The sequence below is a fragment of the Somniosus microcephalus genome, chromosome 1 (assembly GCF_052327205.1).
Source record: "Somniosus microcephalus isolate GS21.2 chromosome 1, FLI_Smic_1.0, whole genome shotgun sequence".
Classification (NCBI taxonomy): domain Eukaryota; kingdom Metazoa; phylum Chordata; class Chondrichthyes; order Squaliformes; family Somniosidae; genus Somniosus; species Somniosus microcephalus.
The window spans coordinates 66,239,867-66,253,542 of record NC_140987.1 but is presented as its reverse complement, the minus strand read 5'-3'; positions in this window follow the sequence as shown (position 1 = coordinate 66,253,542).

Here is a 13,676-nt window from a genome sequence, read left to right as displayed (position 1 = left end):
TTGCAATAATTCCCACTCTTCCTTTAGCACCCGGAACTTAGTCTCAGCTCCCTTATCCCCACCGTCAACTGCTTTACAGACATCCGTAAACCTTTTGTTTATATTCTCTTCTCGATGCCGGTTAGCTGCCGCCCTCATTTTCCCATAACGTACCGAAAAAACTTTTACCTCATATTTGAAATTGTCCCACCAAACTCTTCTTTCTTTCAAAAGCAAAGGTTCCTTCCGAGCATTCTTTATTATATTTATAATCCCTTCTTTATAAGCAATTTCTTTCAGGTATTGATTGTTTAAAATCCACACCCCTGAACCGATCTTAACTCTGCTGTTCCTAATTCTAAGAACCAAAGCCGAGTGATCACTAAAAAATACTTTTTTATAATAAATCTCCAACACCTCTGAACTTAACCCTTCCCGCATTAACACAAAATCTATTCGGCTCTGTTTTAAAACATCACCCACCCAACCTGCTCTGGAGAACTCCCTTTTTATGGGGTTCCGGTCCCTCCATAATCTCTCAAATTTAAATTTGCCATCATTTTTACAATCATCCCTCTGGAGTTATCGTCCTTAAAGGTCATCTGGGCTGAAATGTCCATCCGAGATAAAAATACATTAAAATCCCCCACTATACAAGGATTTTCCACCTCTGCCGCTTCAGTGAATAACCCCCAAAAAAACTCGCGAGGCTTGCAATGGTCGTTCGGTGCATAGATATTAAAGAGATCGCAATTAAATCCCTCCATTTTTACCCTTAGCCGTGAAAATCTCCCCTCAGTGTCCTTGTCCACCAAGGCAACGTTCTCTTTTATGGACGGACTCACCAAAACAGCTACCCCTCTACGGTTATTGTTTGCACAACTTGCAAACACCTCTCCCTTCCAAACCTTCTGAACTCTTTCTAGAATATTCTCATCCCAAAAGGTTTCTTGCAGACACAACAAGTCCAAACCTTTAAAACCCTGCAACAACTGCTGCAATTTCTTCTCACCCCTCAGTCCGTTCACATTAATCGAGACCAATGGCTCCAAAGAAGGGAAGTATGCCTGATAATCTCCCCATCATTTAATCTCTGTCTCCTCCCTCCTCTCATGCTCCTTCTCAACTTTTCGGGCAGCTGTTGCTTTTTCCTGCAGCCTCCGGCTCTTTTTCACCTCCTGGTTGACCCCTCCCTGCTGTTTCAGCCTCTTCCTTGCATTAAGTTTGGGCCCAGGAGCTGCCCTTTCTCCCTCCTTCTGCCCCTCACTAACCTTTCCCTTTCCACATGATGCCACCCCACCCCTGACTTCCATGTCTCTGTCCCCCTCTAATCCCTCACACTCAAGCTCTTCTGCAACCCCCTCTGCCTGCTCCCCGTCAGATACATAATCCTGCTCCCCGTCAGATACTTCATCTCCCATAGAGAGTCTTCCTGCTATCGCAGTTTCTCCCACTGTGCCGCTCCCTTCGAACACATCTCCACCTCTGACCCTTGCACCTTGTTCCCTCACTCCATGGGACAATGGCGCACCTAAATTGTTCCCTTCTGACGTCTCTATCTCGCCGATCCCATCCTGCTGTCCCTTTAAGGCTCTTGCCTCTTGCATATTCTCCCCATCCTGCCCCCTCCCGCTCACCAAGATATCCGACTCCCCGCCTCTCCCCGGAGCACCCACATCCACCACACACCCCACTCCCGCCTCCTCTCCCCTCGCAGACACCAGACTCCCCAGGGGGAGCCGAACTGCACTAAGGCTCGAGTCTGCACTCGACCCTCGCTGTCCGCTGCTGTCTTTGTTCCCCTCCACAGCACTCGGTGTGTTTTCCGCCATCTCCATCCCGTTCTCCGCTCTGCCATCCTCTGCCTCTTCCTGTGCTCCTTTCTCCTTCATTTTACCGGCTGTGTCCTCCGACTGCACTGCTCCTCCGGCTGTTCCACACTCATCTCCTGCTCCTTCTCCCATCTCCTCATCACTCATATCGCTCCCTTCTGCCACACACTCACAGCGGGTGGGGCCTTTATGACACACCCCACAGCTCTCCGCCTTGCAGCTCCGAGCAATGTGTCCCGACTCACCGCAATTGTAACAATACAGGTCTGAACAGTTTCTTACGAGATGGTCAAGTCTAAGACAATAATAGCACACCTTTACTTGGTTATCATGCAGCACACGAAAGTACTGCATTCCTTCCAGTGTCTCGAACTTCATACTGTACGGCAATGACCTCACCCCCTCTGGGAACCGCACCTTTACATACTGGGTTCCGTCTGTTACCCGTGTTCCCGGATAATACCTCCTCTTTATTGCAGAACAGATTTTTATGTCCCACAACTCCAACTTCTTGCTTAGTACTTCGTCCTCAATGTAAACTGGCAAGTTTAAAAATGAAACCACCACCTCCTCTGAATATAGCAGAGTCACCTCCAAGAGTTTCTCACCATCTTTCAGACTGAGTAACAGTCTTTCCACCTCCTCACGACCACTGACCGTCACCTCAAATCCCACATTTGGCTTAGGTCGGCAGGCAAAGCAGCTTCCCTCGCCACAGTCCTCATGAACCGCTTGGATAATATCCCAAGCTCGAATCTTCTTATCTTCACACTGCACCACCACAGTGTTTTCTTTACCAAGGGGTGGCGGCAGTTCGTATGAACTTCCAGAAAGCACTTGATAAAGTGTTGTGTAAGAAATTGGCTGAGAAATTTCGGACCCACGTCATGAAGGGAAAGTGGTGGTGTCGGAGGAGAGATGGCTGAAAGGCGGACAGCAAAGGGTTGCAGTGAATGGGAATTTCCCACACTGGCAAGTGATAACCCAGGAATCAGTGTTGGGACCACTTCTGTACAAATATATCAATGATTTGGACCTGGACATAAACAACGACAACAAGTGTATTGTGGTGACCACAAGGGAGTCCAGGCCTGGACCACCCCATGTGGACACAGTGAGATTACCTCTTTTATAAAGGGGGCTAATTTACAATTATTGACCCCCAAGTGGCAATGAAGTGCCACATTTTGCACCCCCATTGGGAGATCAAGGTGCTTCTAAGTAGGCAAGGGGACCCACTTCAAAAAAAAAATCATTGTCAGCATATGGGCATCACTGGTAAGACCAGCATTTATTGCCCATCCCTAGTTGCCCATTAATGGTGGTGGGACTATTTAGTTGAACTTCTGCAGTCTGTGTGGTGAAGGCACTCCCGCATTGCTGTTAGGTAGAGAGCTCCAGGATTTTGGTTCAGTGACAAAGAAGGAACGGTGATACGTGTCCAAATCGAGATGGTGTGTGACTTGAAGGGGAACTTGATTCTGTTCCTATTCACCTGCTGCACGTGTCCTTTTAGGTGGTGCAGGCTGCGGGTTTGTGAGGAATGCTGAAGAAGCCTTGGCGAGTTGCTTCAGTGTATCCTGTAGATAGTACACACTGCAGCCACGGTGTGCCGATGATGGAGGGAACATAAGAAATAGAAGCAGGAGTAGGCCAATCGGCCTCCCGAGGCTGCTCCGCCATTCAATAAGATTATGGCTGATCTGATCCTAACCTCAAATCTACTTTCACTCTCCATCCCACCTAAACCCATGTGATCTCCCGGGAGAGGCGAAAAACCAGATAAAAAACCCAATGTGCTAATTTGGGAGAAAAAGTCAGGGAAATTCCTCTCCGACCCATCTAGGCGATCGAAACTCGTCCAGGAAAATCACTCTGTCCCTGTATTTCCTACAGTACTTACCTTCTGTAAGAGGTGATCTCCACCCCAGCCATGAACAGGCCCAATTTACTCTTGAAGGACTCCTAGCTGGCAGCCTGTTCCCGAGGTCTCCACTAATCCCTGTGAATAGAACCATCTCCTGAAATCTAACACAGAATTAGAACACAAGAAGTAGGAGCAGGACCAGGCTACACGGCCCCTGGGCCCGCTCCGCCACCCACATGGCCATGACCGATCCGAACCTAGCCTCATGTCCGATTTCCTATCCGCTCCCCGTAACCCCTAATTCCCCTTACTTCTAGGAAACTGTCTATTTCTGTTTTAAATTTATTTAATGATGTAGCTTCCACAGCTCTCTGGGGCAGCAAATTCCACAGATCCACCACCCTCTGAGTGAAGAAGTTTCTCCTCATCTCAGTTTTGAAAGAGCAGCCCCTTATTCTAAGATTATGCCCCCTAGTTCTAGTTTCACCCATCATTGGGAACATTCTCACCGCATCCACCCGATCAAGCCCCTTCACAATCTTATATGTTTCAATAAGATCGCCTCTCATTCTTCTGAATTCCAATGAGTAGAGTCCCAATCTACTCAACCTCTCCTCATATGTCAACCCCCTCATCCCTGGGATTAACCGAGTGAACCTTCTTTGTACTACCTCGAGAGCAAGTATGTCTTTTAAGTATGGACACCAAAACTGTATGCAGTATTCCAGGTGTGGTCTCACCAATACCTTGTACAACTGCAGCAATACCTCCCTGTTTTTATATTCCATCCCCCTAGCAATAAAAGCCAACATTCCATTGGCCTTCTTGATCACCTGCTGCACCTGCATACTAACTTTTTGAGTTTCATGCACCAGGACCCCCAGATCCCTTTGTACTGCAGTACTTTCCAGTTTCTTGCCATTAAGATAATAACTTGCTCTATGATTTTTCCTGCCAAAGTGCATAACCTCACACTTTCCAATATTATATTCCATCTGCCAAATCTCTGCCCACTTACTTAGCCTATCTATATCCCTTTGCAGGTTTTTTATGTCCTCCTCACTCACTACTTTCCCTCCCATCTTTGTATCATCTGCAAACTTTGAGTGGATGTTTAAATCAGTGAATGGGGTGCTGATCAAGCGGACTGCTTATTAATGAGTGGTGGCCCCACAGCTGGCCCACTGCTAATAGCTGGCCAGCACATCAACAGCAAGCCCTTAGTAAGCTGCATGCCAACCATCTAGCACACTCGGTCCCCAACCTGAACAGGATGATGGTCCAAACTGTGGCACAAGCAATACCTGCCAGGCACTGATGTTGGGGACAGCATGGCAGTGCACAATAGTACCACTGCCGGGGGCAACGTTAGGGCCATGCAACCCGGGCAATTCTACGTAGCCCTGACCAAGTCAGGACCCCCGAGCAGATCCAGTGAAAGGACGCAATACAGCACCAAGCACAATCTTAAGGGTTATTTAATTTTTGGGTTCGTCATCATATATTAAATATGCAGCTCGAATTTATATTGTTCAAAAAAATCTATTTGGATCTGGTAAAGGAAAGGGGATCATAAGCAATAGGTTCCAGAAGTATAAGGCAGTGAGAGTCTCTCCCCGGCAGGAGACCTGGTCTTTGCGTCCTGGCCAAACTTTAGACACTGAATCCAGTGACAGACTTTTACTTTAGGGCTGCTGATACTATGCTACTAGTGAGTGTAGGGGTCTGTCTCTGGGGTCCCATAGAACAAGATGGCAAGGAGGGAGTGGCATCAAGTCGGTGGGAGAGGTCAGGACAGCGAGGGAGAGAGAGAATGAAGGGGAGTTCAATCCCCTTGCCAGTGTGTCTGTGTTCCATTGCTGACTGACATCACATGAGCTTCACCAGCGCTCTGAGGTAGCGCCTCGCTCCTTGGCGTTAGCGCCTTAAGAGAGGTGTGTAGTGCCTGATTTCGTGCTCCAATCACCTCCAGGGGCGATAGAAGCCAAGTTTGCAGTCGGAGGTGATAATTAGCGCCAGGCGCTAAACTTTGCGTCCGGCCGATAATTGCGCCTCAAATGGGGCGATACAGAATTTCTCCCCCTAAGTGATTATGAGCGTAAAATCCGTGAGTTACTGAGTGAGAGGGAGGTATAAGGGAGCGAATCAGTGAGGTCAGGGTACAATCCTGTCTCACTTTGGGATCAGGGTACATTTTCCTCTCGGGTAAAAGGGATGAGTTACTGAGTGAGAGAGGGGATGAGTTACTGTGTGAGAGAGTGCAAGAGAATGAGGAAGCACGTGAGCTTGAGTGCAAGTGAATGAATATGAGAATGAGAGTGTGAGAATAAGTGAGTAAGAGAGTAAGGGGGAAAAATTTGGTTAGTTTGCGCCTCCCGTTAGCGCCTTAAGAGGGCGCTAATGGGGAGCAAAGCAACTCGCGCCTGGGCGCCTCACATTCTGAGTGAGAGAGAGAGACTTCTGGAGATATTCAACGCTGTGTTGAGGAGTTTTGGGTACTGAGCAGCACTTTGCAGGTTCATTTTGTTTTGATCTCCCTTGCTTCGATTTAGAACAGCCTATGGGGGCTGCACTCTGAGCTCTTTCCCTGGGCCCCTCCATTGTTCTTTCCAGCAGATTTGATGCACAGGTCTCTCCAGGCCGAGATTCAAGGCTGCAATGAGCAGGGTGTGGATGGAGAGCAAGACCGACCCTCCCCTTTAAGAACTGGCCGGCGCCAGTGTGTCTGTGTTCCATTGCTGACTGACATCACATGAGCTTCGCCAGCGCTCTGAGTTAGTGCCTTGCTCCTTGGCGTTAGCGCCTTAAGAGAGGTGTGTAGCGCCTGATTTAGTGCTCCAATCACCTCCAGGGGCGATAGAAGCCAAGTTTGCAGTCGGAGGCGATAATTAGCGCCAGGCGCTAAACTTTGCGCCCGGCCGATAATTGCGCCTCAAATGGGGCGATACAGAATTTTTCCCCCTAAGTGATTATGAGCACAAAATCGGTGAGTTACTGAGTGAGAGGGAGGTATAAGGGAGCAAATCAGTGAGTAAGATAGTGAGGAAAAGTGTGAATGAGTAAGTGATTGAGTAAAGGACTGAATGAGGGAGTGAGAGAGTGAGGTTGAGTGAGAGGCTAAGAGTAAAGGGACGAATGGGAGAGGGTGTGTTACTAAAAAAGAGTGAATATGAGAGTGACCAAGTGAGAGAGAATTTGAATGAGTGAATATGAGTGTGAGGGAGTGTGAAAGAGTGAGAGTATGTAAGTCAGTCAGTCAGTCAGTGAGTAAGTGAACATGAGAGAGTGTGTGTCAGTGAGTGAGCACAAGTCAGTGACTGAGTCAATGATAATAAGAGTCATAATCCAGGGCACGTGCAGCAGGCTCCGATCTCAACGCTCGCCTTCTCACCCACCCCACCTACCCTTCTGCAGAGGCTGGGGTGGGAGATCGAGAAGACAAAATTCAGCTCTTATAACCATAAAAGGTGCCCTACTAATGTGTGGCTGATTAAAGGTACTAACCAATGTAGCAATGACCAATACCAACCAGTAGTGGGTACATGACCACCAAGTCACCTGATCATTCAATCCACAGACAATAAGTAGAGAATGTGATTGCACGAGTTTGTCACGGGGCCGTTTTGCTAGGGTTTCGGTAGTGGACCCAAGCGCAGGAAACCTATCCAAGGACTCGAGACCGGGTAGAACTCGAAAGATGCTTCCTTGAGACTCGAGAACATAGAAACAGGGTAACACTCGAAAGGAGACTCAGAGAAAACACAGAGAAACTCGAGAATGCCAGAGACACAGCAAGAGCTGTTACTTGCAGGCAGGCGAACCCAGGACTGAGCAAAGAGGACAGGAAACAGGAAGCTTAAATACAGGCCAGAGTGGTCACGTGACATAATTATTCAAATGAGACAGGAGACAAATACTTTAACAACACACAGGTGAGGCCAGAAGGCAGAGAAACAAGACAAGGACAAAACTGAACAACTTTATTAACTAGCCTAATTACTCTGATGAGATCAATTACTCGAGAAACAGGTGAGGAGAGGGGCCCAGAAGGCACGGCAGCAGCGCACCGAGGCCTCAAAAACTGCCCTCAGGCGGCGAGCAGAGGGAAGTGCCGCTGCAGCCGTTACAGAGTTAGGCGATTAGCATCATAGAATCTACAACACAGAAGGTGGCCATTCGGCCCATCATGCCTGTGCCGCTCTTTGAAAGAGCTATCCAATTAATCCCACTCCCCTGCGCTTTCCCCATAGCCCTGTAAATCTTTCCTTTTCAAGTGTATATCCAATTCCCCTTTGAAAGTTACTGTTGAACCTGCTTCCATCAATATAGTAATCTGGGATGTTATGATTAAGGTTATCCACCAGGTGGTGCTGGAGCTAGTGCTGCCACTAGTTAAGGTCAGGGGGTTGCTTCCTGTCAAGGTCAGCAAAGGTGGAATGCCAGGATGCAGGATACAGGCCTGTATGTTTGCTACGCAGTTGTTAATAAAGTATACAGACTAATTCTAATATCTCGCCTCTTCGAGTTCTTGTTTCACAACATGTATTTATCACATATGGCGATGAGGTAAAAGGGCACTGCATGAAAAAGTGAAGTCTGCCGGGATTTTTAAAGAACAAACTCACGAGCTAAAGTTAGCTGCAAATTGGACGGAAGCATGGCTGCCACGGTAGGAACGGTCTCCGCTTTTGATATTCGAGCACAAACCTGGGAGGAATACTGTGAAGTGTTGGGTTATTTCTTTGAAGCAAGTTAAATAAATGATGCCAGAAAAAGGAAAGCCATTCTGCTTAGTTCAGTGGGAAGCCAAACCTACAGTTTGATGAAGAATCTGCTCAGTCCTGAAAAGCCTGGAGACAAATCAATTGTTGAATTAGTGGCCTTGCTCAAAGAACATTTCAACCCCAAGCCTAATGAGATTGTACAGCGGTTCAAGTTTAATTCAAGGAACAGAAAAGAGGAAGAGAGTGTAATGGACTATGTAGCGGTGTTGCGTAAATTGGCACAAGATTGCAATTATGGGAACAACCTGAAGGAAATGCTGAGAGATAGGCTAGTTTGCGGAATAATGGACGACCGAATGCAGCGTAGATTATTATCCGAGACAGGGCTTACTTATGAAAAAGCTTTGGAACTTGCTCAAGCCACAGAGACAGTGAACCGAGATGTAAAAGAAATACAGGGTTCAGACAGGGCGAATGCTACACAAGTTGCAGGTCAGGTTATTGTGCACAAGTTAAACGTGCATCAGAAACCACAATGTGAGCATGTGAAGGCATGTTATAGATGCAAGGGCGATCACCTGGCGAGTGAATGCTGGTTTCTGGAGGAAAAGTGCCTCAAGTGTGGGAAACAAGGGCACATTAAACGAGCATGCAGGGCAAAATCACCTGTGGAGGAATCCAAACCAAAAGGGGGAGGAAAGCAAAACCAAGGAGGAGAAGTGAAAAAACATGGAGCACACCACATCAGCGGGGGAGCTGAGGAAGAAGAGGACATGTTCATAATGTATAGCATGTTAGAGAACATTCCAAAAGTGGCTCCTATCACATTGCAACTGACAGTAAATGACTCTAAGGTGAACTTTGAAGTCAATACAGGGTGCGGTGTAACCATAATGAACAAGGCAGAGTACTCAAAATTGTGGAACCGTGCAAAAGTTCCAGAGTTAAAGTCTTGCTCTCTGCATCTTAAAACATACACAGGTGAATGAGTAGCGACATTAGGTGCAGCTAATGTGACTGTGCAGCACAGGGACACAGTGAAACAGCTACCTGTAGTTATAGTATTGGGTACCGGACCAAACCTGTTAGGTCGGGGCTGGATAAAAGAACTTAAATTAGACTGGGGAGCAGTAAATCAAATAGATGAGGGCAAACAGTTGACTTTGCAAGAAGTGTTGAGTGAACATGAGAATGTGTTCAAATAGGAACTTGGCACATTTAATGGCCCCCCAGCTAAGATTTATGTAGACAAGGAGACACCGCCAAGGTTTTTTAAACAACAACCTGTGCCTTATGCCATGAAACCAAAGGTAGAGGGTGAGCTTGACCGTCTATTGAGAGATAACATACTGGAGCCAGTGAAGTGTTCAGAATGGGCAGCTCCCATCGTACCTGTTCTAAAACCGGACAATTCGGTAAGACTCTGTGGAGATTATAAATTGACGGTCAATCGGGTGTCCAAATTAGAGCAGTATCCTATTCCCAAAACAGAGGATCTCTTTGCAAACCTGGCTGGAGGAAAGAAATTCACAAAGTTGGATATGAGTCATGCATACTTGCAGATTACACTGGATGACGAATAAAGAAGTATGTCACCATAAATACACACAAGGGCTTGTTTACATATAACCGCTTACCGTTTGGTGTCTCATCTAGTCCAGCTATCTTCCAGAGGACAATCGAAGGTGGACTGCAAGGGATTCCGCATGTTTCCCTCTATCTGGATGACATTCTGGTGATGGGAAGAACCGACCAGGAGCATCTGAGCACTCTGAAAGAGGTACTACAGAGATTGGAGAGGGCAGGGTTCCGGCTCAAGAGGAGTAAGTGCACTTTCCTGGGGAATGAGGCAGTGTTCCTGGGACACAGAGTGGACGACACCGGGCTCCATCCAATCAAGGAGAAGGTACAAGCACTGCAGGACGCCCCTGCTCCTACCAATGTGGCTGAGTTAGAAGCTTACCTGGGACTGCTGAACTATTATAACAGGTTTTACCAAACTTATCAACAGTGTTAGCATCACTTCACAAACTACTGCGCAAGGAGACACAGTGGCAGTGGGGAGAGGAGCAGGGGGTTTCATTTGAACAGTCCAAGAAACTGATGCTGTCGTCGGATGCGCTGGTTCACTAAAATGCAGAGAAAGACATCATTCTCTCTTGTGACGCTTCACCTTATGGGGTGGGGGCAGTTCTTTCACACCACATGGAAGATGGAACTGAAAGACCAATAGGGTTTACGTCCCAAACTCTAACACCAGCGGAAAAAAAACTATTCCCAGTTAGATAAAGAGGGGTTAGCAGTAATGTTTGGGTTACAGAGGTTCCACAAGTACATATATGGCAGGAAGTTCCCCATACGCACCGATCATAAACCTCTTATCTCTCTTTTCAATGAAATGAAAGCAGTTCCCCAGATGGTGTCACCCTGGATCCAGAGGTGGGCAGTGACGTTGAGGGCATATGAGTATGTCATCGTCTACAAGGTGGGCAAGTACCATGGGAACGCAGATGCCTTGAGCCGTCTTCCACTGCCAGGCACACCTATCCTTGCAGCTCCAGAGGACAGAGTGTTGATGTTGGAGGACACTGACACGGCACTTGTGACTGCAGAGCAAGTAAGAACATGGACAGGTAAAGATCCAGTACTGTCTAGAGTTCGAGAATATGTGGTGAGGGGATGGCCACAACATCCGGAAGGGACTGACTTCACACCCTACAGTGTCAGAAAAACAGAGCTGAGTGTGCAGGATGGTTGCGTGTTGTGGGGAGCACGAGTGATTATTCCACAGCCAGCATGACAGTCTATCCTAGAGCAATTACATCAGTGTCATCCTGGGGTCTCACGTATGAAAGCCTTGGTTAGGAGTTACTTGTGGTGGCCAAAGCTAGATGAGGAGATAGAAAATCTAGTCAAGACATGCAGCACTTGTCAGGTACACAGGAAGGCACCAGCAGCGGCTCCTCTCCACCCCTGGGAGTGGCCGGATAAACCATGGAGAAGATTGCACTTAGATTATGTGGGTCCATTCATGAGGAAGATGTTCCTCATAATCATTGATGCACATTCCAAATGGATGGATGTTTATCCTGTTAATTCTGCTTCCTCCACTACTACTATAGACTGCCTGCATTAGAGCTTCAGTAATCAAGGGCTACCGGAGATCGTGGTAAGTGACAATGCCACTTGTTTTGTGAGTACAGAGCCAAAAGAGTTCTTGAGAAAAAATGGCATAGTGCAGGTGACCTCGGCTCCATAGCATCCGTCCTCAAATGGACTTGCAGAGAGAGCCGTACAAACATTTAAAGAGATGATGAAAAAAAGTGCAGAAGGGAGTTTAGCAGCAAAAGTGTCGTGGGTTCTGTTCAGCTACAGAATAACACCTCAATCCACCACAGGACTCTCTCCTGCTGAGATGTTATTAGGTCGTAGACTACGCTCCACTCTTGACCTTGTCCACCCAGACCTAAAAAGGAAAATGGAAAACAGACAAAACAAACAAAAAGAGAACCATGACAAAAGAACAAGGAGCCATAGTTTTGGAGAAGGAGATGCGGTCCTTACCAGGAATTTCAGTTATGGACCAAAGTGGATTCCTGGCTTCATAGACTCAATGACAGGTCCACTATCATACAAGGTCATGTTGGGAGATGGTAGGGTAGTACGCAGACATGTAGATCAGATACTTACCAGACAAGGGGAAATTAAAATTGAGGTTCCAGATGCAATGGCTGAGGACAGGGTTGCCCCCAGCTATCCAAGTGCATCTGTGGTGCCACCACCATGGACTGAGACAATTCTACAGGAACCTATTCGTCAAGAGGAAACCATCGTTGCAGAGTTAGATACTCCGAGCACTGCTCAGGAGCAGCTGGTGACTTCACCACAAACAAGCAGGGACTTTACTGTTAGACGTTCACAAAGGACCAGAGAGATTGATACTGACCTGTTAGATTCGTCAAGTATGGAACATAGTGAATGGAGACTTCTTATGTGACCCTTAGGAATGGTTGGTTGTTAAGAAATTCATACTGAAACCTTAAGGGGGGAGGAATATAGTAATCTGGGATGTTATGATTAAGGTTATCCACCAGGTGGTGCTGTAGCTAGTGCTGCCACTAGTTAAGGTCAGGGGGTTGCTTCCTGTCAAGGTCAGCAAAGGTAGAATGCCAGGATGCAGGATGCAGGCCTGTATGTTTGCTACACAGTTGTTAATAAAGTATACAGACTAATTCTAATATCTCGCCTCTTCGAGTTCTTGTTTCACTACATGGATTTATCACAATCAACCTTTCAGGCAGTTCATTCCAAATCATCATAATTCGCTGCGTAAAATAAATTCTCCTCATCTCCCCTCTGGTTCTTTTGCCAACTATCTTAAATCTGTGTCCTCTGGTTACTGAGCCTTATGCCAGTGGAAACAGTTTCACTCTTTGTGTGAAGAAGAACTTTCTGATAGCAGTCCTAAAGTTACCTTTTACTCGTTTGAAATGTTTATTTCTACTTCCGCAGCTTAATTTGAAATAATATTCTGGGTTAACTTCCTCGATACCCCTAACAATCTTATATTTCTCAATGAGATCACCTTGCCACAAAAAAAGACTTGTGGTAACCGGTAGCACCCCGCTCCGCTGCATAGGCGATGACGACGTCATCACCGTGCACAGTTCCCCGTTTTTGCCCTGCCTGCAAAATTGGCCCGCGCCCGCTGAATCTGCGCCAGGCAATGACAGCGACCGATTCAGGGGACGGGAACGGAGTGGCAGGAGGCTTGCGGGGCGGTAAGTAAAGGGGAGGTGGGGGAAAAAAATCGGCCGACTTACTTGTCGCGGCCCGTTGCCTCTTTCAACGTGGGGTCTGTGCCGTGATCTGGTAGCCCAGCACTCCTCTTGTGTGCCAGGCTGCTGCCACGACACCCCATTCCCCGGTGGTCCAGGTAGGGCCCTGCAGAGTTGTGGGCTTGGGCCCTCCCTTTTAATGAGTGGACGAGCCCTTCCATGTAGCAGCGCTACGTGGCCCAGTGCGTAGCACTGCAGAACACATTGCCCTGACATTCAGAGTTAGCGTTCTAAGAAGGAAGTGGAACGCTTGAATTAGTCCTCCTCCCTCTTGGGGCGCTAAAAGTGAATTTAACGATCGCCGCGCTATCTTTCGCCGGCGTTAGCAACCCAAATTGGTCAGTAACAAATTCCCCCCCCCCAAGTCTCTCCGGCCTTTCCTCCTAACTCAGTCCCCCAGACCCCGGGGATCAGCCTCGTGCCTCCTCTCTGCACT